The sequence below is a fragment of the Athene noctua genome, chromosome 14 (genome assembly GCF_965140245.1).
Source record: "Athene noctua chromosome 14, bAthNoc1.hap1.1, whole genome shotgun sequence".
Classification (NCBI taxonomy): Eukaryota; Metazoa; Chordata; class Aves; order Strigiformes; family Strigidae; genus Athene; species Athene noctua.
Window position 1 is genome coordinate 7,159,800 of NC_134050.1, and position 26,899 is coordinate 7,186,698.

Sequence of the window (26,899 nt, forward strand, 5' to 3'; positions counted from 1 at the left end):
TAGGTGGTTCAGTGTTGCTGAGTATCCTCATGGAGTCCACCTTTTGATTTATTTCCACCTGAAGAAGGACCGATTCATGCAGCCCAAAAGCACACTGCAGTGAGAATGAAAGAGCATAAATCGGGATGTTTAGCAGATTGACATAATTTCTGCTCTCCTGATGTACACTAAAACTCTGATGCAGAGATGCCCTGTGTGCTTCACATTTCTCACCAATGACAAGAGTATTAGTGTAGTACAGTGTACTGCTAGCACAGAAAAACCTACTATCTCTTCAGGTTCATTTTGGTCCTCAAGGTCTCTTTTCTACGTCATCACCTTAGGCAATGTAAACCGATTTAGAATCACAAAATGTTTAAAAACTGATATCATTTTCATATGCTGTATGTACTAGTAACTGGCAGAGTTAGAAAACGGACACATTTTTTTTTGACATATAGTTCTTTATTGGGTGATAATGGGAGATGTAAGTATTCAACCCTAGGGACCTAGGGTTTTGGTACGTACCATATACTGGTAGTTTTCATTGTCTTAAAGTGGATCTGTTGGTGCCAATTATTGCTAAAAGGTAGTGCAAAAGCACTTCGGATTGTGCCCGAGGCACAAGGGAAGCATTTTGAAGACAAGGGTCTAAACACGTTGAGACAGAATTACTTCCTACAAAAAGAATTTTATTGAGCAAAATACTGTAGTTTGGAGCAGCACCTTTCTGCCTTCCGAGAGAATGCAAGTAGCCCAAAAGAGTCTGTATTTTTGATTGTATCACACATGGGCCAGTTCACCATAATTGAAACGAACAATGAGTCTAGTTAAATGCATCCTTCACCTCAAAAGTAAACCTGCAGCTGCCTTAATCAGCAAAAGATTGTGTTTACCCCAGGGTTATTTTGAATAGATGTTTATGGTATGTCAGTGTAGTGTACCAACCAATCAACTAAAACAAATGTGGTGCTGTATATATAATAAAATAAAAAAGCAGAGAACACAGACTAATATTTGCAAGTAATCCCATTCAAGAACTTGCAAAGAAATCACAAGCCTCAGTTTTCCTATATAGTTGCAATTAGCACAGTCATGGCAGATGTATAAAACTGAATTGTGGCTCTGAATTACCATAAACTGAGGGAAAAAAGGGCATATTAAGTAGGAGAAACATAAAGAATGAAAATGGGGGAAATATAAAGAACTTGCATGTGGAAATAAGAGAACGTAGGGAACAATGTCTGGTAATGAGTTAAAATATAGGTAATCTTAATAATGAAACAGAAGGTTACTGACAAATCAGATTTTCTCACTTCCAGTACATTTAAATTAGGGTAAGAATGAGAAGTAGCAGAGAAAATATCCATTTTTTATTAATAAAATAATTTCATAAAATAGATGGATGAATACCCTTGTGTTAATGTTATAAAAATTTGTCTAGAGGTATAAAATGAGCACAACAGAGTTAAGATGAAATATGCTGAATGGGTAACTCTTGAAATCTCCTGTGTAGTTTGTCGAGGTGAACAGAATACTACTCATGTACAAAAAGCAGCTCGGATTAAATGTGTGACAAAAATGTAGATCAGATAGGAAAAATTTTTGTCAGCTGAAAAGCTATAGTGTTAATTTATCCAAAGAGATAAGCTCTCTATAAACATTAGTTCTCTTGGCAATGTTTGATTTTTTAATTTATTTATTTATTTTTTTTATCAATAACTAAACTGTCTGTACAAGTAGCAGATTTTAAATATTTTTCAGCTAGGTAGTTTTAGTCAAAGTTATAATTACTGTACTTTGAGCTTCATTCAGGTTGTCTTAAGCAGAAAGATGTAGATTTTAATTTATTTCTATTTCAGTAATCTCTGAAAACATCAAAATAGCTCAATCCACAATATTTCAGTGGAATGCTTCCAGTGCCCACAGCGTCTAATAAAATTGTCATATTGTGTTTGTTGTGTAAAACTTTTAAAAAATATATTGTCTTATGATACAATTCTTAATATGGAGAAGCACAAAGAGCAGAGGCATTTATTGTGATTTTATCAGTCACATATTTTTTCATTTTGGATTTCTATAGCCTCTATTTGAATAATAGAAAAGATGTCTCAAAAAAGGGTTTGCCTTTTGTCTATATTAATTATTATTTAAATTATAGTATCACATTTTATATTATTCAGTATAGGTACATGTGAAAAAACATACGACTTTGTCTTGAGAGCTTGTATATTGGGATTTATTTCTGGGTTCGGTAAATGCTATTACATTATCAACTTCGTGCATGCCATCCCTCATGAGAAAATATATAATACCTTTTATTGCTGTGGGACACACAGAGTGCTCCGAAGTATGATGCATTGTGCCAATGTGTAGAATTTTTATTACTTAAAGTGTAGGAAATCTTATATCAAAAGAAAACCTAAACTGTTTCTTTGATCTTACTTTTTGCCAATATTCACAAATAGTCCACTACAAGATCTTTTTAGACAAAGTAGAATGGAAATTAAACAAAAAGACAACAAGGCTTGGAAACAATCAGCAATGAGAATTCTACTTTTTTTTGTTGTTGTCGTTAATTGTATTCTCAGCTTAATGTCTTTGTGTTGAGATATTAACAGCATATCAAACTGAGGAAAAGGCAGAACAAGGCCAAGAGAGTTCTGTGTATCTTTAATGACCATAGGCTCCATGAAATCAAACAGAAGCATTGTATGGAGCTAGTGGTAGATAAAAATCTAATTACTTTTGGCAATGTGCTCATATCGCTGAAAGGAAATATGAACACAGAGATAAGATATAAAATACTGAAGTTGATAGAATGCTGTGATCCTTTTGGGAAGCTCTGATGTTACCTTTATTTATGGTGGCTTTCTGATACTTAATAGGGATAGTACCTCAGAAATAAAGAAGTATGTTTGTCTTGTCCCATGGAACTCCAAGGCAGGTCCACTGCCTTCTGCCTAATAGAAAAGACTGTGTCCCGTCTGTCCCTCCATCTGTCCCCCCCCTTTTTTTTTTTCCTTTAATTGCTTTCATTAAAAATTATAGTGAGTAAGCCCAGTGGTATCAATAATCATAGAAACAATTTTGGAATGACACAGAGCACATTAAAAGCTTGTTCAAAGCATTGCTGTGAAGAAACTGATTCTAAAAATTATGTTCTGCTCGGAGAATGGAAGCCTATGCATAAGTTATGTGAGCTGCAAATTAATGACTTGCACAGTCTAGGCCAATAATATATCATGAAATGTTGATGAATCATGAGTAAAATGGAGAAAATAGCAGTCTTCATATAGACACATGCCAGTAATTTTTGTAACATTACAGTTTCTCATACGTCCTGAAATCTTGCCTAAGTCTTCTTGGCCTGTATTTAGCCGAAGTATGTCATGCTGTACCAGAGAACTGTTCCTTGTGGGAGTTTCACCTTCTCACACCAGAGCTCAACTTGTTCCTGTATCTTCTGAAATTTGGTCTTGTATACTTTAGATTTCGTTTTAGCAGTCTCACAGTGCCAGGAGTATTTAGTTTTATCCACCACCAGGCTACATTCTACTCCTGCTCAAATTTTTGCAACATATGGCCTTTAAGAATAAATTTCCCATCCAATTTTTTTTTTTTTTCCCCCACAGGCTCATTACCTTCCACTTCTCAGTGCTGAAATGCATAGTGTGCCCATGCTTCAAGCCAATCTGAGCCATTCCAGATTTTATTGCCCTCCTGCTTTGTATTGACTGTTCCTCTCTTAGACTCATTATCAAATGCACTTGCCCTCCATGCCTGCTCCTTCCTCCTGATGGCTAACAGTTTCTACTGATAATCTTATGTACAAATGTAGTGGTCAGTTTGCTATACCCTTTTTTTTTTTTCTTTTTTTTTTCCCTTGACCATTAATTTATACAAGTTCTTCATCAACAATAGTGTGCTTCTTAACTTCTCATTTAGTAATCTGTGGTTATTGGACATTACTACTTGTGAGTATAATGATAATTCTTTCTTAATTATACCATACTAGCTTGAAATATAACCTCTTTATGGTTTCATTCTGCTTGTCCTTTTAGTATGCTAACACTTACAATAATTTTCTGTGCAAGTTTACAGCCTCCATTGTTAGTGCTTGCTATGGACATAAAGCTTGAAACACTGAAATGTCATGTCTTGGTTATCCAATTGCTGCATGGGTAAAAAGGAACATGTAAGTGGAGGCTCTTTAAGTATGGTGGTAAAACTATTAATATTTAAGATTGAAATGTCTGGCTAAGAAGTTATCTCTACTAAAATAACACTCCTTTCTCACTAAAAGCTAAGCATCTGTGATTGTTTCCAACTCCCCACTTCTGTGCTAAGGTGATACTGGGTGTGCCACTACTGTAGACTCTATCAAGAGCCATCTCTCCATACTGTCATGTTATTTACTGTTTGATTCCTTGGCAGTTAGCAGGATAATTAAGGAGTCTATCCATCCCAGGGGTGGATACGTGGCTTCGCTGACACGGACATGATTGGTTTTCCTTACCTATTTCTTTCTTTTCTGAAACAGTGTATATGTTGAGTCCCTCCAGTCACTTGGGAGAGAACAGGGGAGCAGAGAGGGAGGGGCTGTCCAAATGTTCTCTCACTATGATCATAGTGAATAAAGCTTCTGTCTGACCTGTCCTAAATTATACTTGCATTACTATGCACTTGGGGTCGCCAGATTCTCCAACATAACAAAACTATGCTTTATGATTTACTATAGGACTTCTGTTTATATATAGTTTGGGATGTATATCAGGGAAAATTTTGTAAGATGTATAGCTTGTTACTTTCTTACAGAATTCTTTTTGTATAGGTGATAATACCTACCAGCTCTTCTGAGTGTCTGAATGACTTGTAATTTCAGGATACTCAATTAGATGAGATGCTGAAATACAGGGGAAAAGGAGCAGTTTACTTACAAAATACAAAAATAACCATAAGAATTATGCTTTTTTAAAAAAAAGTTACAAGATGATATATCATTAAAGCTTTTTAAGGTTCTAGGTTAGCTGTCCAAGCTTAGACATCATCTCAGTTATTGACATTGGTAAGGACAATTCTTTTCTGACAATGTTAGCATTAATCCTAAAATTCTTCAGTGTTAGGCACTGATGTTGATTTCTCAATAAATTTTTATTGTTCTGTGTACAAACCTATCATCAGTTATCTGCTGAATACAATTCATAGATACTTAAAAATACATTTGAATTTTATGGCTAGGTCAAGGATGTGCCGTGGAATTGCACATCATAATCTGATTAAATGCTTGTTTTATTATTATCTCCATTTATTCATTCAATCTCTATTTTCTTTATGTTTTTACTGTTTCTTGATATTCTTACATTAGTGCCATTCAAGATCCTTTAAAGTTTGTCAATTCCATGTTATGTTCCAGATATCTGTAGGACACTTCAGTGTATAAAGCTTGTATTTTGGAAGAAGCATTATTTTACTACTTCACCTTCAGTGGATTGCAATGACTTTCACTCCAGTCCTTTGAATAGTTTGGTAAACTAAACTGAAAGCTGTCATCCAAACTGTGGTCTCTCTTGGTGAGGAAAAAGATGATAAACTCGTCAGGTTGTGTTGTTTTCTCCTATTTGCATTATTCAACTGTTAGTAAACTCCAGGAAGCCTAGTATAGAAACTAAACTGAGAGAGATTAGAAATGCAGCTATGAGACTAACATTGTAAATTCTTATGGAAATTAGTAATTAGCCCATTGGGCAATACTGAGAAGGAACTATGGGGTACGTGATCACTTCAGGACTTCCTTCACCAATTTATTGTTCTTTTGTTAGATCTTAGCCTAACTGCTTGCAGCTGCCATTTCATCCTAAGAATCTGGAATCTTTTCACTGAGCGCTGCATATTAAGTTACCATGTGTGGTGTGGAAATTGCCATTAAATGTTTTTAAAAGTAATACAGAAATTGTGGTTGGTATGTACATAAAAACTCATTTGTCTAAAAAAAAAAAAAAAAAAAAAGGAAGAAGGAAAAGGAGCTGACTTCTTGGAGTTTCATAATAGCACCAGTTTACGTTTATTTTGCGAGCAGTAACAGGAGCCCTTACTGTGTAGATGTACGCTTTGCCTGTTTTGTCTTACCTATTTGTGTTATGCTAGTCCATCACTTCTCACAGTATACGTCATGTTTAACTATCATACCTGAGTTGATATAATTTGGTTGAGTGCTCCATAAATCACAATAGCTGCATACTTCCTTTATGTCCTTGTTTAAAACATACTGTATGTAACTGGAAGATGCCACAACTCATAGTTATGGTACAGGACAATATTGCAGAGATCAAGAAAACTATTTGCTTAGCATTTTTCAAAACCACAATGATTATTATATTGTATGGTATGTGTAATCTAAATATGGGTGTCTGCCTGAGGAATGGAAACAATCTAGGAAAGGAGAAATTATTACAACTGTCAAAGTGCTTTTGAAACAATCTTCATTGGATGGAAATTCTCCAAAAGTTAGTACCATTCAGCAGAGCGCACACATTTCTTGAGCTCAGAAGAAACTAAAAGCTGTTAGGCCTTTTTTTTTTTTTTTTTTTTCCTAATCACTTACCCTTGTGTAATGGACTTGAATTGACTTTGGGGAAATGAAGGATGAATTAAATGCATTTTCTGTCTTTTCATCAAAGCAGTCCTTTAGTAAATGAAGTGTGGGTCTTCCTTGACCCATTTCCACTTGCAAGTTGCATCTTCAGGCAATTAATTCATTCCAGTAATATTTCAATGAATGCCAAGCTGAGAATAACTGTGATATTCTGGAACACGATCAAGGACTTCCTTTGATTTCCCTTGTCTTTAACTTCACTGGAATACTGGAAAAGTACCAAACCCAAGAGCTGATACAGAGCTGACAAAGTAATGAATCACCATTTCCATCTCTATCACATTTTAAGAATTAAGAATGACTGCCTGATTCTCTCTTCTAGAGAAAATGCAGCATCAGAAGGATATTAAGTCAAGATGGCAATTTGGAGAAGATATTTCTGTTTAAATAAATCTGTTCTGTAGGAGGGTGACATGAGGACATGGGTAATTTTTGTTCTGTGTAACAGCCTGAAAAATGTCATGACGCTTCGTGTTAGGTAGCAGATGAGAGCGCTGTGTTATCCTGTTTACCTGTTACAGTACAAGCAATAACACAGCACATTTGAGTACTTCTTATAGAATATGCCAAAGTCTATTGACTTGATTTAAGAAGACTGGTAACAAATAGCTAAGGTTCTGACATCGATTCTGAATAGTAGAGAGTAAAGATATATAAGCATTTTACTCAGGCTCTCTTGACTATTCACCACTTGGCAGTATGTGCTTGATTTTATTTCACTTCTGTCTGTGAACTTTTGCACAAACCAGAGTTTTATTTATTATATATACTGGAGAGTTTCTGTAAATCTTTAAAGTTGTTGTTTATTGATATACTACAGCTTCAAATACTAGTTGCAAATAATAATATGAATTCCCGCTTAATCCATTTTATTAATACCTGAAGTCAGTCTCTTCTAGTAGTTATATACTCTGACCCCCAAAAGATCTCATCACTCTTTTGGTCTTCATAGTTTTGAATGTGTAGCTCACGAGGAACAACATTCTGGTGTTCCACTGCATTCACACTTCTGTACTGGCCATGTCTTGAGCGATTGAGGCCAACCTCCAGAGTCAAGCTGCCAGGTCAAGCTCCACAGTCAAGCTTTACAGATCTGTGTCCTTACCTTTGTACTGTGCGTTTAGTCCATCTAGAAGCAGATAATGCTCAGATGTTAACAATCTGTGGTTTTAGCTTTGTGATGATTTATGGAATGATAGAATGGTTTGGGTTGGAAGGGACCTTAAAGATCACTAGTCCCAACCCCTTGCCGTGGGTGGTGACACCTTCCACTAGACCTTCTCACCACCCTCACAGTAAAGAATGTCTTCTTTAGATCTAACCTAACTCTACCCTCTTTCAGTTTAAAGCCATTACCCCTTGTCCTACGAATACACTACCTGATAAAGAGTCTCTCCCCATCTTCCCTGTAGGCCCCCTCCAAGTACTGGAAGGCTGCTCTAAGGTATCCCTGGAGCCTTCTCCAGGATGAACACCCCCAACTCTCTCAGCCTGTCCTCGTAAGGGAAGCGCTCCAGCGCTTATCCTTGATTATCCTTGTGGCCTTCTCTGGACCCGCTCAAGCAGGTCCACATCCTCCTTATGTTGGGGGCCCCAGAGCTGGATGCAGTAAGGCAGGTAGGGTCTCACCAGAGCGGAGTAGAGGGGAAGAATCATCTCCCTCAATCTGCTGGTCATGCTTCTCTTGATGCAGCCCAGGGGATGGTTGGCTTTCTGGGCTGCAAGTGCACATTGCTGAGTCATGTCGAGTTTCTTGTCAACCAGTACCCTCAGGTCCTTCTCTGCAGGGCTGCTCTCAATCCACTCATTGCCCAGCCTGTATTTGTGCTTGGGATGGGCAGGACCTTGGGCAGGACCCATGGGCAGGACCTTGCACTTGGCCTTGTTGAACTCCATGAGGTTCACACGGTCCCACCTCTCCAGCCTGTCCAGGTCCCTCTGGATGGCACATCCCTTCCCTCCAGCCTGTCGACTGCACCACACGGCTTGGTGTCATTGGCAAACTTGCCGAGGGTGTGCTCAGTCCCACTGTCCATGTCACTGACAAAGATGTCAAACAGCGCCGGCCCCAACACTGATCCCTGAGGAACAGCACTTGTCACTGCTCCCCACTTGGACATTGAGCCATTGACCGCAACTCCCTGAGTGTGACCATCCAGCATTCACCAAGTGGTCCATCTGTCAAATCCATGTCTCTCCAATTTAGAGACAAGGATGCTGTGGAGGACAGTGCCACTTTGGTAACATGTCTTAAAAATCAAACGCATATGAAATAATTTTAGAAATAAGAAAATACTAGTCTGCAACACTGATAGCATAGGTTCAGTTGGTATGATGCTGGGCCATTTGCAAGCTGTTTAATTCCAGGCATGTGAAAACTAAAAATGGTCATTGGCTTGATGAAATTGTGCTTCAGCAAAGCACAAACAGGAGATAAAACTTCTCAGGACTTGTTACTGTTTGCATCCTCTTAGCACTGGCAAAAATTGCCAGGATTTGATGTCTAGTATTGGTACATTTGGAAAGTGAGAGACTTTAACAGATACATGGAAAGACCTGAATTAGGTTATGTTTCTTTAAATGCGTAGATCAGCAAGCATCATAATTTCCATAATAAAGTCAAGAGATTTTAATCAAATTCTAACAAATTTTCTCATCTTTATCCACATCAATTTTTGCATGCAGCTATAATTTGAGGAAGAACAGACTTGCTGATTTTCCAGCGTAACTTCAGAACAGGGGAACCTACAAGCAAACAAACACTAACAATGCAAATAAGTATGCCAGGACTTTCTGGTTCTCTCAGAAATGAATCACACTTTGATACTACATGCCATGTAAGGGTTTGAAAAATGCTCTGATTTATTTCAAAAGCTACATTTACCCTTGAAGCAGTAATGCAATACCTCAAAGCTTTCTTTGTGTAACTTTCCCTGTAATTTAGACTGTAGGCATACTTCATACATTGACCATGCTTCCAGAAGGCCCAGCAGAGATACTTTTCAAGTTTTATGTTTATGTAGGATGCCATGATCATATTTTTACAGTGGAGTAGCTCAAAGATAATTGTAACATCAGGCTACCCGCTAGGTGGCAAAGAGAGACAGTGATTTGCAATGTATTTCTGCACACGGGAAAGAGGGTGAAAAGCAGCCAGCCACAGAGCCAGATTTACAAAAAATATATTGTGGCCTAGCCTTTTGAAGGGAGACAGTTTTCGTAAGTGTGATTCTGAAAGACCGGAAGGAGCAGATTGATTAAGGCAAGCTAGACTAGGGAAGAAAGTTATCTGCATGTAATGAAAATGATCTAACTTCAGTTTGTCCATTTTAGTAAACTACTTGAAAGGTTTTTCTTCTCCAACTAATTTCTTACAAATAATAATATGCAGTGCAGAGGACCATGATGTTGTGGTCAGCTCAGCTAAATTGCTGAAGCAATAAGCTTTTAAAAAATGTAATATTTTTAATGAAGATATTCCCCTAGCCACACTACAAAATATTGGAAATATGGGCTATCTCTACTGCAGTTATTAGACTTAAGGAAATCCATTGCTGCAGATAAAGCCAGATATAATTCCTGCATTTGCAGCCTACACCTGCAAGGTACTTGCTTGACCTTGCAAGGTCATACCTCAAGAATGGAAGTGGAAGCTTTCATAATTAAAACAATTCAAGACTTTGGGGGCTCTTTTTTTCTTTCTTCTTTAGTGCTTTTCTGTACCAACTCAAGGCTCAGCTGAGGTTCCCATGGGTTTGTATGTTAGGTGACTGTGAAATAATATTTATAAAACAGCAACTCTATTGAGCAGTTCAAATTTGTTGTCAGCATTCTTTTTATTGCACTGTTGAAATTATTTCTTTTCAGGTTTATAAAGAATTGTAACTTTGTCTTGGAATGAAAAGAATGAAAGCTTCATTTGTGGAGTGTAAACAAAGCACTACTATTGATATTTTTAAAACTGTATGTTTTTTTCCAAAATTTAGCTTGTGTTTTAGGTATTCTTCCTCTTTGTAATGGTGAAGCTCAAGAAACTTTATTATAGAAAATAGGAAGAAAACCTTTTATTTAGTTTCTCTGTGCTTTCTATTGTGAAATTCTTTTTGCTTATTTTGAAGAGCTCTAATATCTCAGTGAATTATTTGGCTCTTCCAAATTTCAAGTTCTTATTATAATTCTGACACACAGCTTTGTTCAGAAAAATACCCCATACTTCTCGGAAGAAATTTTGAGGCAGTAAAAAGAAGTGCTTTGCACCTCATGTATTTCAGAATATTAGGCTCATGTTTATAAAATTATTACACAGTGAATGGCACTAGAGCATGGTGGGAACATAGTCTTAAAACTAGTCTTAAAAGAAGATAATCTTTCCTGTGAAAAAAGGTCATGAAATTTGTTTTATGTTTTCTATGATGGGGCAGAGTTTTCACTATCTATTGAGGGAATTTCTGCGCTAGGAAGTTTAGAAAAGTGTATTTGATGAGGATCTTGGAAGAGCAAAGATGAAAGTACTTTTATTTTTCTAGGAAAGGGGTTGATAGTTGAAGTCTAAGGAAGGTAGTGACAAGAATGGCAGAGGGGAGAAAAAAGGACTATGGAGTTAAAGAATATGGAGGGTGGCAGTAGGACATGAAAGCTGAGGCATCTAAGTCACTAGGTCTACATATCACTTTTCAGATAAACATGAGGAGTTTGATACTCATATAGGAAGTGTCAGAAAGCCTTGAAGACACTCAGACAAGTCAAGGTGAAAGGATGAATCGATGGGAATGGGAGATCTGCAATTTGAACAAAATAAGGAAAATAAGTGGCAAAGGAAAGACACTTCAGCATTTCACACACAAGAGGATGAAGCTAGATTATAGAATGTGTGCATGGAATAAGAGGAAGAAACTGCTTTTAGAAGTGCCAAGGAAAAAAAAATATTTATTTGCTAGAAACAGTGCCTGCGTGGGACGTAAAAACCAAGGACAAAATTTCACTGTGCCTGAAGAAGAAATTGCCTGCTGAAAAACTCTACCATATATTATGCAGAATTAACACAATAGCTTTAATCCTGTTGTGACAAAGAAAATATGGTTTATTATGAAGAGGATTGTTTTGGAAAGGCGGTCTCAATTTTCTTGCTAGATAAGAGAGAAAATGTTCTCTTGGCTTCCCACTGCTATCTGAGCATCCAACAGAAGTGAACTAATCAAAGAGAAACCCTAAAATAACAAGAATAAAGCTTGTGTGAAAACTCATTGTTCTGTATAAGATATAACAATATTATTTTTTTTGAGGAATAAGTACAGAACACTATTAAAAATGTGTCCAACTGGATTCATCATATTGGCTTTTTTCCCATAAGGGATTCATCATAGGTTATTTTTTTTCCATAAGGGTACCTTGAAGAAAAATGTCTCTCCCTAAATATGAAAATATGAACTGCATAATTCGCACTTACTCTAAGTTTTCTTATGCCTGGGAAAATAATTTTTGTTCATTTAAAAGCAAATTCTTTGCTTATTTTACAGTCTCTTTCACCTGCTTTCTCATGGTTTGGTTATCTCATTGACTGCTTTGTTCAAATGTCAGTCAAGATCTGGAGGAAAACCAAGTTTCTCTATAATGTGTTTCTTCAGTAGAGAAATTTAAAATGCACGACATAGTCTCTGCACTCCTCTAATGAGGAGATAATCTGAAAAAGTCCAGAAGGATACTTAGAAGGATGGTTCTGGAATTTCAGATATGCTTTGAATGCTCATTTCTCCTCAGGGTGCAGTAGCTCACTGGAGAACTAAATATTCAGGCCAACACAGTCCACACAACAGTATGCTTTATGCACCTTCAGAGACATCTAGAAGATGAGTAAGGTCCACATTTTGGACTGACTAAATACTTAGAGAAGCCCACTGAAATAACTTTTGAATTTGACTTTACATTTCACTTAAACTAAGTTAATTGAACTGTGTTATAAAGGAGGTAGGCAGAGATAACTTTTCCAGATTGCCAAAGGGTACTCAGGAAATCTAAGCGTGCCAACCTTTGTGAGCTTAAGCGAATAATTATTGGAAGGCATCCGATGGTACTTTCTACCTCCAATTTCTTTTAAGCATATGACTGGAACCATAACTTACAGAGCCTCTTAAAAACTGCGTAAGTGATCCAAAACTTTTCTCTGAAAATGTTCAGTTGACACTGATAAAGGTCCAGGTAATGTACAGTATTTCAAACAGGCTGATAAATGTTAAAAAATATTGAATAGGACATTTTTGAAAAACAACAAAATAATAAAGAATCCCCCAAAAGCGTTGCTTCCAGGCAGTATCTGTGTGTCACATAAACGTCTGCTTGGCTTATGGTAGAGCTGTGGCTGTAAAAGTCACATTGATTTCCAGGGCACAAATTCTAAAATACTGTTACAGATTTTATATATATATAGATAGATAGATAGATAGATAGATATGTAATATAAATATATGGGTATATATTTATATAAATATATTTGCATTTTAAAATGGTGATGACATGCTTTCTCTTACAAGACGAACTACATAAATTGAACATCTTAAAACCTAACCTTCATAAATGAATTTTAAAGCAGCTAGCTTAAGACCTTTCGGGATTGTTAATATTGATTTTTCTATACATATTCGAAAAACACAGACATTTCAAGGATTAGAATCAAGCCAGTACCATAACAGTTTTGTTTGTTTAAGTTAAAGGACAGCTATCTCACAATGTGACCTCTGGCAAAATAATGAACGTATCAATACGGGTCTTTCTTCACAGAAAGACTTAAAGGACAATAATATAATTAATGCACAAAATTTGGTAAGAAAAAGCTTTTTTTGCCAGGCAGAAGAATCCAGGAAAAACAAAAGACTAAAAGAGAGATAATTTTGAAAATGTTATTCTATGTATATTTTAAAGGGTGAGGATAATTAAAAATGGGAGCAGTTTATGAAGAGTTCTGCTGTATTTTTTTATCACTGGAAAACAGTCAAATCAAGACTGGTTATATTTCTGAAAGAGTCTTGTTCACACCCAACTGTTGGACTGTGAACAACATGTGTGCATGAAAATCAGCTAGTGCTGAACAGGGGGTTAGAGTACATGGTTAAAATGGACTTTTCTAGACTTAAAAGGCTGTAATGTGTGAAAGAGAAGGTATTGCAACACCTAACTGTGAACTCAGTGAAGCAATACCCTTTGTATTCTTATATATATAGTAAGCAAAACAAGAGTTCTGGTTTCTGCCTCACATTAATTTATTTTCATGACAATTCTTTTATGTTGGAGTAAGTTAAATGGTGAAAGCCAAAGAGGAATGCTCAGAATGTGTGTGTGTTAAAAAAAAGAAAAAAAAAAAAAGTAAAAGTAGCCCGGTCTTTGAATTTTTATGTTTAATTTGCAATGGGTATCCAACTTTTTGTTATAGTTGGTACTAAACCAGTGATTTTGTAGAGAGCTGAGTTGAATTCCATTCTGTCAAAAATTGTAATTTCATATTTGGACTGCAAAATTATTATTTGTAATGGTGCGAGAGGTATGATGAGCCCAGGATGACTTTCAGATCTTGGGGATTCTGTATGCTGGAGATGACATTGGGAAAAATCTTTTGTTTTGGAAGCCTATCAGATCTGGAGTCACTGGGGGGAGAGCAAAACACAGAGCCCTGTGAAGTAATTTCTGACACAGTGCTTTTCTCACTTGAAACACATTTTAAAGCTAAAACTTTGCTTTGTTGTACTGTTGAAGTACTACTGCTGTTCAAGTGATGCTAAGATGTTTACTGTCAGAGCAATAGTCAAAGGCAAAAAGATGCCAATGTCCCCAGCACGTGCTTAGCCATTCTTCAGTCCTGGCAGTGCTGAGCAGCTCAGTGCCTTCCTCAGCCCGAAGCCTTGCTGGGTTTCACAAACCAGGCACTTCAGGGCCCGCCTCAGCCATAGAAAGCGCATGATGAAATCTGTTGGAAAAGCTCTGCTGAAAGCATGCCTGGAAGGTGTAAGGCTAAGAGCATTCCTGCTGCGTGTCGGGACCAGGTTCGATTCCCCTTTGCCAAAGTGGGATGTAGCCTATACCTTCAGTGACCCAAGAAAGTGCTCTCCCTCTTGCAGCATAGCATGTCCTGGGTTCTCCTCCGTCTCTGGTGACAGTTCACACCTATTACTGGCTTGTGAGTCTCTTTTTCTTATGAACTGAGTCAGTCACCCTGCCTGGATTTAAGGAAAAGAAAGAAAGCTCATGTGAATATATGTTCTTAAGTCCTAAAGGTGATATATGCTCTACACAGCATTCGCAAACAGCATGCGTGGGGCTGCAGCTGTCACTTTTCAGCCATCCTTGCACAGCTGCTGAGGTGTGTTGTGCCCTGAGCGTGCATTAGCACACTTAGCTCAAGCCCCTGATTTTGAAGTCTTTGCTGTTTTCGTGTGGGGTGTAAGGAGCACTAAGTCACTCTTTCCTCTGGATTCCGGTTAGTATCATGGCAATCCTGGCCCTCAGGTCCTGGGGTGAACCTCGTCCTTTAGCCTGTGTGTGCTTTCATCTGATCATCTCTTGTGGTGACCTGTGGTATAAATGCACAGCGGATTGTTTTGGAATAAACATCATAAGATACACATTATAACTCAGTAGACCATAACAGTTGCATATAAAACATTATAGTATGTCATGAAAACATTTACAACTAATTAGTTTAAAGCAATAGACTACCATAATTATAATCTACTAAATAATTAGTATTAATTACTTAGACGATTAATTGGCTTGCTTCTGAAGTACTTTGAACATGCAAAGCAAAGAATAACCGCCACGTATCATGACCTCCGTTCCCTTACAACTGAATATAGCATATTGTCTAAAATGTGTCATCTTGTTTATGCAAAATTATATTTCATTAGGCCAGTATGTGGCAGCGTTATTGACTGGGTCTAAAAGGATTGTGTTGCTATGAAACCCATTCAGAAAAGTGCTGCTTTCTCCAATCTAAATGAGTGATCGCAGCTCTCCTGTGGGGAGATCTAAGAGTCGGAGGAGAATGCAATTAAGATTCATCACGCATAGGGAGTGGAAATCATCCCCGTGCATTGATCTGTAATATATTTTTATATGCATACTAGCATTAAGAATCTAATTACTACATACTGAGAGCAAAATTCACCCCTAGAAGAATTAACTATAACCAGCTCAAAGGTGCTGTTCTAGCATCCCTGTAGCACCTGTGCCTCGCAGAAGCCCCACATTAAGGTTCCTGAATTTCTAAAGCACCAAATGCCAAGATCTCTTAATGATCTTAGTGGGAGCAGTGGCTGCTCTTTAAAAGGGCCCTTTGAGGCATGAGGGACACAGACAGCTTCACATAGGGTCTGGATTTATCTAGTATGACAGAGAGATTTGGGTATGTGAGATATCTATTGGCTTGTCAGGGCTTCTTAACAAGTACACAAGACTGTGCAGAATTAAAATAACTGCTAAACTGTGATTTTTCTTTTGTATTCCGTCTAAATAAGAAAGCAGAATGATGGGTAATGCTGAGTGTTAGACATCTGCCAAGGTTTGTATGTTGACTTATAATCTAAAGGCAGTATTTTTTCTGAAAATTGAAAATAATCTGACTTGCCCTTCCACAAATAGAAAAAAAATACCTAGTAGTTAAATCCTATTGTACATGATGGCAAATTTACTGCATTAATATTAAAGGATGATTAATGGAGTTATAAACCTCTAAAACCAAGGAATGATAAGGAAAATCCTGTAATAAATCCGTAACTCCAGCATCATCGGCAGACGGCATTATATCTGGATATTCCAACAGTCTTGATCAGTTTATTGTCAAGAGACAGAGGCCAACCGCAGTATATTCTTAGACATGAAGGGTCAGCAAGTGCCCTTCAGCTCTTTGAAATATTTTTAGAGCAATTATGTTAATACTTGTTCTTTAGCACCAAAACCCTTTATGACAGTTTCATTTATCCTTTCTAAAATTATGTCAAAGTGCACCTTTTGTATATTAACTACTGACAAGTGATGAACTATTCAGCAGGATCTTAAACCTCAGTGAAGAAGAGTTTTAATCATCTGAATACGATGTTGGTATTATAATGCCTACAATCCTTAAATATTCCCTATTTCCTTCAGTTTTTTGGTGAAGGAGATTAAAAGCCAAAGGAAGGTATACTGCATGGGGCAGGAAATACTGAGGCCCTGTGTTAGCACAGCATCTTTCTAATTTACTGAGATATATATATCAGTTGCAACTGTATTTTTTTTTCCAAGTGAAAGAATACTGTTCATTCACTGGGACTTCTGATGTTACTTATGGACTTTTTATAATTCTGAGGATTTCATTAAAAATGAAAAGTAACTCTTTGATGTTCCATATGTTCTACCATACATAATTACTAAATCATAGATTGATTCTTCGCTCTTTCCTAGTTTCAAGAAAGGCTGGTTGTTTAATTGGGAAGTTTATGAAGACCAGAGATTTAGATGATGAATCGCATAACACAACTGTCAAAAAATAAATGCTGATTATCTGACATACTATGTGAGCAGTCACAGTATAAATTCTATGTAGCATGTACTTTTAAAGTAATTAATACATTAGAGTCATGGAACCATAGAACAGTTTGGGTTGGAAGTGACCTTTAAAGCTAGTCCAATCCACCTGCAACGAGCAGGGACAGCTTCATCTAGATCAAGTTGCACAGATTAGTGGCTGTCTGGTTTGATTCGCAGTTTTCTCCTCAGTATAAGCATTTGCAGGGCCTTGGTTTGAACCAGCTGTTAAAAGCATAGTTGGTTGTGAAAAATTATCTCCCTTGCACTTTTCTTCCCAGTTCTGCTGCCTGTTCTTCCAGGGTCAGCCCAGCTTGGAAGAATTTCCTTCTCCTTCTACTCAAACAGGCTTCTATCTGAAAGGTCTTGGTCCCAGGTGAGGAGAAACAAGAAAAAATACCTGCCAGCAATTTGTTCTGACAGCTGCCTCATTTTCCAGTGTCTCTCTGAAGTCCTCCCAGACTTAGACTTGGGTAAATCCACCTTCTGACCTAGAGGATATAGGAGTCTCCTCTTCATCCTGCTTCCTGCCAACCCCCCATCTACTGTGATTCAAATCTGGAACCTGCCAGATGATTTTTAAAGAGCAGCAGCTCTCCAGTCTAAATGGGAAAGAGGCTTGCCCTGAAAGGAGAAGACACAGCTGAAAGCCCTTACACATTCATTATAGGTTCTCACGTGCCTGTTCTTGGAGCATTTCCACCATTTTGCTTCAAATGATAGACACTTGTCATGTTCTAAGGCCTCTGTTCCAATGGCAGCAGCTTCTACAGAATTAGATTCTCTCTAATTAACAGGTTTGTTGGCAGTTTCTATAGTGACATCCAGAACTGAATAGGGCTGAAGATGTATATGTTCCATCCTTTTCAGAATAGATGTTTCTGGACAAGGCTGATTTGCTGTAGCAGGAAAGAAAATTAGTCCAGGTTCTGCCTCTGGTGTGACAATTGTCTGACTAAAATAAATAATCTGTCTTCAAGACCATCAGTTTTGTGTCATCAATAGGCATTTCATTTGCTTTTATAACAGCTAATAAAGAAGCAAACTATTTCTAGTGTTAACAAAATGCCTGCTATCTGAAGCATTGCAGGTTTTTCAGTGAGAGTGATAACAAGGAAACCTGGCGGACAATAGTTTTCAGAGACTGCCTGCTGCTTCTGCTGAGGAGGCAAAGATATTGTATATCATATCTTTGAGTCACGTAACTGTTGAATGTAAATTAGCATTACTACCTCATTCATCAGCATGATGCCTTTAATTGTGGAGCTGGAAGATTAATTTACAGTGTCTGGAAAATGGCCCAATTTTCAGGTGAAGCATTTGTATTAAATGATCAATGCAACAATGAAAAAATGATTCTACATCACCCTTGAATCTTATTTTGCTCCAAGAAAAAAAAGCAAAGACTACAGACATTAGCAGCAGCTACTTTTATTCCTATAGGTTCCTGGATCCATTAAGAATATAATGGTATTGAAGTGTTACGTCATTGTATCTGACATCAAATTCATTAATATTAATTTTTGTTGACTGAACAAACAAAAAGGGCAGTATCTTACATACTAAACTATGTTAAGAGCTGGACAGAATATTTTTTTTTGCTTGCCTAAAGTCTTACAAACCGAGAAGCGTTGTTCTTACTTAACTGTTATTAAACGCCTCTTTTTCTGTTGTGAATCCCCAGTAGAAAGAGGACAAACTCTGAAGATGTGTCAACAGTAAGACATACTTTCTTTTTACAATTAGTTGCAGTGACTTGGTCCTTCTGTCTGGTCCTGTCCATAACTACATCTCCAGAATGTATGCTTTACTACAATTAAAGCATAAAAATAATAACTGTGTCCCTATGTGCCAGGACATGAGCATGGGAAAATATTTTCCTTATTTTTTCCTTTTTAGAAAGCAGAACAGATATCAGGATTCACTTGAAAGCCTCTTTCATATCACTGGTGTTTCTTTAGTCATCCAATCCTACATTGTTGTCCCTCTTTCATTTCAGCTAATCCGAAATCCCAGGAGTGGAGAGAAACAAAATACAATTTCCACCACATGATGAAATGGAAACAGGGGGAGGGAGGGAGGAAGAAAGAGTGAGTTTGTATGAGCAGAGAGCTATGAAACCAGTCATAATCAAAGATTTCACAACCTCCATTGGCTCTTACAATCTGTTTTGATAAATTGAAATGTTCTGAACTTTCTACAAGAAGACTGGAAGCCTTTTTCTTGCAAGCAAGACCATTAGTGACTATGGAGACATCGGAGACAAGATGCCACTTGAATTGTCACCTTCAAGTTGTTTCAAACGGATGGAGGATGTTAACAGTGAGGACATGATCCTAGTGGGTTGTAGGAAGGACAACATCTGTCTTTTTTTTTTTTTTTCCTGTTGCTTGCCAAATGCTCTAAGCACAAAGGTTTTTTGGTATTTTTCATTATATTCCTGAAGCAGATAGAAAAAAGACTTCCAAAAAGTTCTAACTTCCAGCTTAGGTAACTATTTTAATTGACTTACTTCTTTCCCCCCCACCCCCCCACCTTTTTGGGCATCAGAAAGGGACTTTATAGATATTTGCAAGGAATCCATAATGGATACTCAGCACTGCCAAATAATTGTTCAAAGCCTTTTAGCGTCATTTTTGGAATGGAAGTAAGTCATGCAGGTCACACTGAGTTGTTGCCTTGGGAATTCTAAGTTCAGCGAAGAGGAAAACTATTTTTGAAATTCCATGGTAAGTATATTTGTATCTTAACATTAGACTGCTTATAAGATAAGAAAAGCACAAAAATAATTAGAAATCTGAATTACCTTCTATTTTGATTGACATTTTTCTTGATTTTTCTTTGCTTTAGACACTAAATATACATATAATTTTCCCCAGTGTCATCTCTGTTTTCTTTTCTTCGTTTGTCCCTTGAAGGCTGCTGGATCAGAGAAAGCTCAAGTTTTCTCATAATTCAAATTGCAGAACATGTGTAAAGCAAATCGGTTTGAATTGCTAGTTAACTGGCAGCGTGGGCTCAAGCCTGCACTTCCATTTTGGTATAAACATAACTTATGTTTTCCATCCCACTAAGGCTGCTGCAATCATATCAGACATACAATGGTTTGGGGAAAAAAAAAAAAGTTAGAGACTTGTTCCCTGCTCTATGATGGCCATATAGGCCAAAAAAAAAAAAAAAAAAAAGTCTGTAACACATAATCAATCAACATGCAACAGTGGCTTTTTCCTGGAAAGAACACAGTACTGGACATGTCAGAAACCCATCAGTATTTTCTCAAGTAAATTTTTTTTAGTTTTAGATTAACTGATTTATATTTTAGTGCAATAGACCTTATTTTCCACTTTGGTTTTTGTTCAATTTTGAACTACTCTTTTTTTCTTTACTAGTTCAGGACTTTATAGATCGGTGGTCTGCTCTAGTCAATTCTTAGCGCATTTTCTCGCATCTTTCAGCCACCGTTTAGGCATGTTTTGTACACAAATTTCTCTCAGTTCTCATTTACAATTCCATCCTCTTAGCTGTATATAGTCTTGTTGTGCTAACATTCTCCAGTTCCATAGTGGTTTTCATGTTTTGAGACAGAACACTGGAAGGTGGCAGACTCTAAAAGAAATGTTTTTTAACTTACTAAAAATATTGTTATTTGGTTCAGTTGTGCCATCCATGTCTGCAGTCACCCTCTCTCAAATTTCTTTATATCTAGATATAAAACCACTAAAATCATGTTCTAGGTAGTACAAGCATTTTGGTCTGATCAGCTACATTGTTGTTATAACTGTAAAGAGAGTCCAACAAAGTTTAAGGGAATGAATCCTTCACTATTCCTAACCCTAAAATAATATTTAACATTCATCTAATAATGTGAATGATATCTCCATGAGCCGTCATCTGCCTTGGGAGGAATTCTAGCTGGTGACGGTCCCATCTAGTCAAATATCAAATGAAATAATGAAATCTTCTTCATACATATTTTTTTAGGAACAAGTCAGATATCTGGTCTTTCGTCCAATTGCTTTTCCTGTGCTTTCATAGAGCAAAGGTAACACATACAGTGCAAACCAAACAGTTATCAGCAGATAATCCCGTTTATTCAGGGCTCCTACAATTTTGTTTACAACTCTCATCAGATATGTATCAGACATTTTCATGATTATGATTAACTGTCTCCAAGTTTTGGATATAGTCTCTGTGTGGATTAGATGTAACTATTAAAAATACAGAACAATATTTTATTACCTGGACATTAATAGAACAAGACACTTAGAAACAAAAGGAGCATTAGAGAAATTATGGCTATAATTTACGGGGGGGGCTAACCTTTAAAAATTATTTGGCTATTCACTGTAATAAATTCTTATAGTCTTTGACAACTAGAGAGGATATCCTAAATTACTAAGAATTCTGCTATTATTTGACATAACAAAACCCTCTTATCCCACTGCAAGGTATGAATGCAATTTCCATGGCCATCGCTGGGAATTACTGTGGGCTGCCACGGCAGGATAAAACCTGATATGACCACCTATGAAATTATATTGTATCCATGCTGAAAAACATCTATAAGGTCTGGAAAGGAAGCATAAACTCTAATATACCATATGAACCCCACTAAACTTTTGAGGAAAACAGTTAGCTAGATCCTAGATACAAGTTAAAGCTGTAAAGTCTGCCTCTGCCTGAAATACTCCTTTTGTTTAAAACCAAATTTACTTTTCCCACTGCGGAGTGGTTATAGTTTGTGATACAGACCAGTACAGACTTCCAGCAAAGTGAACTGCATCATCCACGCTGCTAAGTGAACTGCCCCGAATCATCCATAACATTAAAGTGGGGTTCCTAGCAGAGGTGGCTTAGACCAAGTAGCACTGTTTCAAAAAATGCTCAGCCACCAAGCAAGGCGTTTTCACAGCATGCAGTTTAGGTGTGATCACCCTGACTTGGGAGGTAAGGCAGCTCAGCTGTAAGGACACGGACTGGGCTACCCCTGAGCCAGAGGCTCATCCCTCGCCTCTTGCTCTGAACTAGGGCAGCCATAGCCTGGAAGCAGTCACCCGGCTTCAGGTGGGGAGTATGTTCTGTTAAAATTGTTGAGAAAGAGTGATGGACATACCTAATAAACTTTTTATCTTTGTGCGCTATAAATAATTGCGGTTTAAATGCATTTTCTTGAGTGTTTGCATACTCTCTGGATTTGCATTTTTTACCTCAATAAAATCTATCACTTAGACAATTGCAAAGCAATTGTTCTGCTTTGCATCACCTATAAACTGCATTGACTTATTTTAAGTGTTTTCCATTGTAGCCGGTACAATTTTACATACTATAAATCAGGATGAAACTTGTCTTCATGTCTGTCTACAGCCACAATATTTCCTACCTGATTGTCACCTGCAGTACAATTATTTTACCCAGGGCTTCTCTAGATTTACTTTTTTTAGGCTCACAAACATAGGTACTGCCTAGTGGAAAGTATATTAGCTCTGTGATGTACATGAATCTTTTCCCCAAACCACTGGGAAAAGCACTGGTTTCTCTGTGTGATAGTGTTTTAGGTTGGTCAGGCAGTATGCTAAAAATAATGCTAAATAATTTCCAATGATATCACTGAAGTAATAGAATGAATATGATTTCTAATAATTCACTGATTTTTAAAAATTATTTCATGGTGATGAGTATATATCATCCAGAATCTTTTTAATTCTGTGACATGGCTCCACCATTTTTTTTTGTTTACTTTTTGAATTTCAGCTTCTCTGCTCTGAATTCCTCTGTGTTTTTCAATTCAACCAGGCTATATCCAGCCAATGAAAAAGTAGACCAAGGATAACTTGTGAAACTATGTATAAATCTTATATTTTTGTTTTGGAAAAATTGATTCCTGTGTTCAGTTTGGCATCTTCGCAACAAAAACAACTATAAGGAACCAAAAAACCTGCATGCTTTATTGAAGTACTTTAGCTGTCGTGTGTGCTACTTTGTGTTATAGGTCCTTTGATAGTAATGTTAAATGGAAATCGTCCTTTAATCATTTGGATGGGTAGATCCAGATTCTCTGTATGCTCTGTGTGTGAAGATCTACATGAAGTTGACGTGGTAAATCATTGGATGAACACAGACTTTTTATGATGTTTTCTCTTGAGGTTATAGAAACAGTGTTCTGAAGTTATGTTTTCTATTGCTGTAATTGTCACGGCCGGCAATAAAAGAATTCTTAACATTGTCTGCCATTGAGCAGCAGTACATGATGATTCAAAAGGCTTTCTAGAGCACCTGCTTAGGATGTAGAAACAATTCTTTTTTGCTCGACAGTTATGGATTTGTAAGAAGACTACCACCTTTTTACAGTTTATGCAAGTAAGTTTTCTAAATTCATATTGAAAAGAGCAAGGGAATGTATTCTGTGTGGAAACTAGACTTCATCATACGGCTGTTGCCCTGGTGAAATATTTCCAGTAAATCACAGTCTTTATGCTGTCCTTGGATCTTCTGCAATCTCAGCTGCCACTGCTGTATAATGTTGATTTCTATTTGGTATTCAGACAGAGAGAAAACTGTTTAATCATTTGGTTTCTGACCTGTTAATAAAAAATCTGTCTTCTTTAATAAGTTTATTTTAGATAAAACTACAGTCTCTGCCACAATTTGACATACTTTCTTATGTTTTTTAAAGTAACAAATGATGCTGAGGCTGAGACAATATCTCTGTAATTTCTTCTTACCAAGTGAATGCCTTTGTGATTTGCAGTGCTGTTCAACACACAGAGAATGAAAGCTATTTAATCATTCTCCATATGAATTGTAAATAAAGTTTTACAGTTGTCCCACATCGAGCAAAATGAAAGAAGAAAAAGAAGAGACCTTTGCTCATTATAAGAAAACCTTTTCTAATAGTGCAGAACGACATGTCTGTACTAGAATGTGAACATCTTTTATATCACGAACAGTTTTCCACCCCATCACATCTCATTGATATTCTGCTTCATTAGAGTCTCATGATAGAAAAGTTATTAATATGCAGTGGTAATTTTATATCAGATTGGGAAAAAAACCAAAAGTCTAATAATATAATTACTGATGTTATATGATGGGAAATCACTAATATGATTAGAAGTGCCTGACAGATTATAGTAAGAGATTTGATAAAGTCCACCTGGGTTTGAAGGAGTCAGCTGATCCAAATCCCAGCTACTGTAGGGAACAGGGAATAGAGGAAGCAGTGGGGTTGGATTCCAATTAGAAGATCATAAATCAGACTTTTTTTAATGTGTCTGCAGGTCATTTGCACTTTGTAGCTAGACTGTTCTCTGCATTAAAGAAGTTTTCCAATTTAAAATGGTTCTGTAACAATGATTATGATCTATAAGTATGGATAAGACTTTGTCAATAAGATAATGAATTATATTTTGAAGTACTCCAGGTTCAAGTTTTCAGCAACATTATTTGTTCCATGTTTCACTGACTATAGGAGAAAATTTAGTCCATAGAGCCAGATAAATCCTTTTTGCACTTCTACCAGTGTAAAGCTGGGAGATCTAAAGTGAAATTGTGGGACGGCAGCTGATCAAACTAGGAGGAGTTTCAGACAAAAGGTGTTTAAAAGATATATTTGGTGTGAAGGCAGAAGAATTTCAGTGGTTTACATGTTCAATGTGTATCAGCTCAATGGATGAGAATTTTTCAGGTATGTATAAGAATAACTTTTAGACAAAGTATCTCAGAGTGCGTGAGCTAAGAGCTTCCTAGAGTTACCTTGTGCACAGCTTCTACATTACAAGATATGCAACGGCTTGACTGAAAATGCAGAATTTTCTAGATTTTGTGAAATCTCACAGGGATTGAATTTCTGCTGCTATTGTCATGTAGGTGACAAAATGGTTGTTTAGAATTGTCTTAACATATTTTATATTTATAGCTTAGGGAAGATGCTATCTGACACCCAAACATATTTTGTGTTTCTCAGCTGGAAATTTATAACACAATATGTTTGGCATTGTGGAAAGTTTCAGATATGTGTAATGAAGTTGTGATAAAAATCAATTAAAGGAGAACTAGGTTTCACAGTATCCATTGATAACAGATCAGAGCGAGGCATATTAACCAGGGAAAAGACAAAATTGAGTATCAGAATAATACAGCAAGGGAAGAAATTATATATTGTTCTCTATAAAAGACTGGATAACTGGATAGGATTATTTTCTTTATATTATCAGAGCAGATTAAGAATGACTTTTCTCAAATAATTGAAGTTATATCAACATAGTTCAGTTCAAAATAAGGAATGGCCTTTGACCCCTTCAGCCTGTACCCACCAGTTCAGTGAGAAGTTCATAGGCCTGTCCTGATAATGTAGGTCACAATATTAATGTTTTTTTCTTGAGAAAGATTAAGAGAATGTTGTATGTTCCTTTTGTTACTGTGCCTTATGCACTCAGTGGTAAACAAAATAGTGCCAAGGTATGGTCTTGGACTGTTTCTCACAGTTGCTAAGTTATAAGCACAGTTCTTGGCATGGCCTTGTCTTGTGACAATGAGGAATCTCCCAGACAATTCCCAGACTCAGTCTGAGGATGAGCATGAGTTAGAGACTATCTACGATGGGCATTCTAGCTGCAAACTTTCTGGTTTGGAAGGTGAGAGAAATTAGCTACAGAGACATAAGACATACTGTGCCAGATAGGTTCTTGTTCATTTTATTTACTCGTGTAGATAAGGCAACATTAGCTCCGAAATTCTAACTGGGAGTAGAACAGAACAGCTTTTTGTAAGCATCCAAGGGTTGTGATTGAAAAACCATTGTTTTCTCTGAAGATTAAAAAAAAAAAACCAAACCAAAACAACTGTTTTATTGAAAGCAAGAGTTCAAAAAGTAGCTTTTTGCTTTACAATGATCTGTGGGTTTCCCCCCCCCCCCCCCCCCCCCCTTGGTTTAAGTTTCCAGTACTGCATAGATGCAACCTTATAATTATGGACTGACTTCTATTAATTATGGACTAGCTACCAGTTATGACATAATATGTATATAGCATACAGAAAGAATAGTAATATATAAAAAAAAATCACCCACAGCAGTATTTGGACATGTGTTTTAAGAGATGCTTGCCTTTGATAAAATCCTCTCCTCTGCAGAGTGAGTGTACTGTTCCACTTAAGCCCCATTTGAGCTTCTTGTCTACAAAGAACCCACTTTTATATCAGAATTATGAAATCTGAGAGATATAATGCCTATTACAGTTCTTTATTTAAACATTTACTTCACCCAGTTGGTCTGGTTGCAATTGTAGAAGGTAAGTAAAAATCACTAGATTTGTTTTTCCCTGTCCTCTCCTTTTGTTATCACATAACTGTTTTTAAATTCCAAATAATAAAACGGCTCTACTTGTGTTTTCCTTCTGCTGGTGCTGATTCCACTGTGACTTGATCTTGGATAAGTGGTTCTTTGGACTTAGCAGGCATGACCCTAGCTTAACAAACAAACTGAAACTAATCCTACATTTCTCCTGCCAAACTCAAGGCGTAAGAGAAAGGGTCAGAGAGTCTCTGAGCTTTGAAATGATTCTGCTTTCATCTCAAATGTCATCGTTTGCAGCTTAATTCTCAGTTTGGTAGCGAAGGAAATGCCCCTTCACAGTTGGAAAACAGTGTAACATGAGCAAGTGAGGACCCAAAGTTGAAAGTGAAAAAAATAATTTGCATGCTAATCCTGGAGACTTCAGA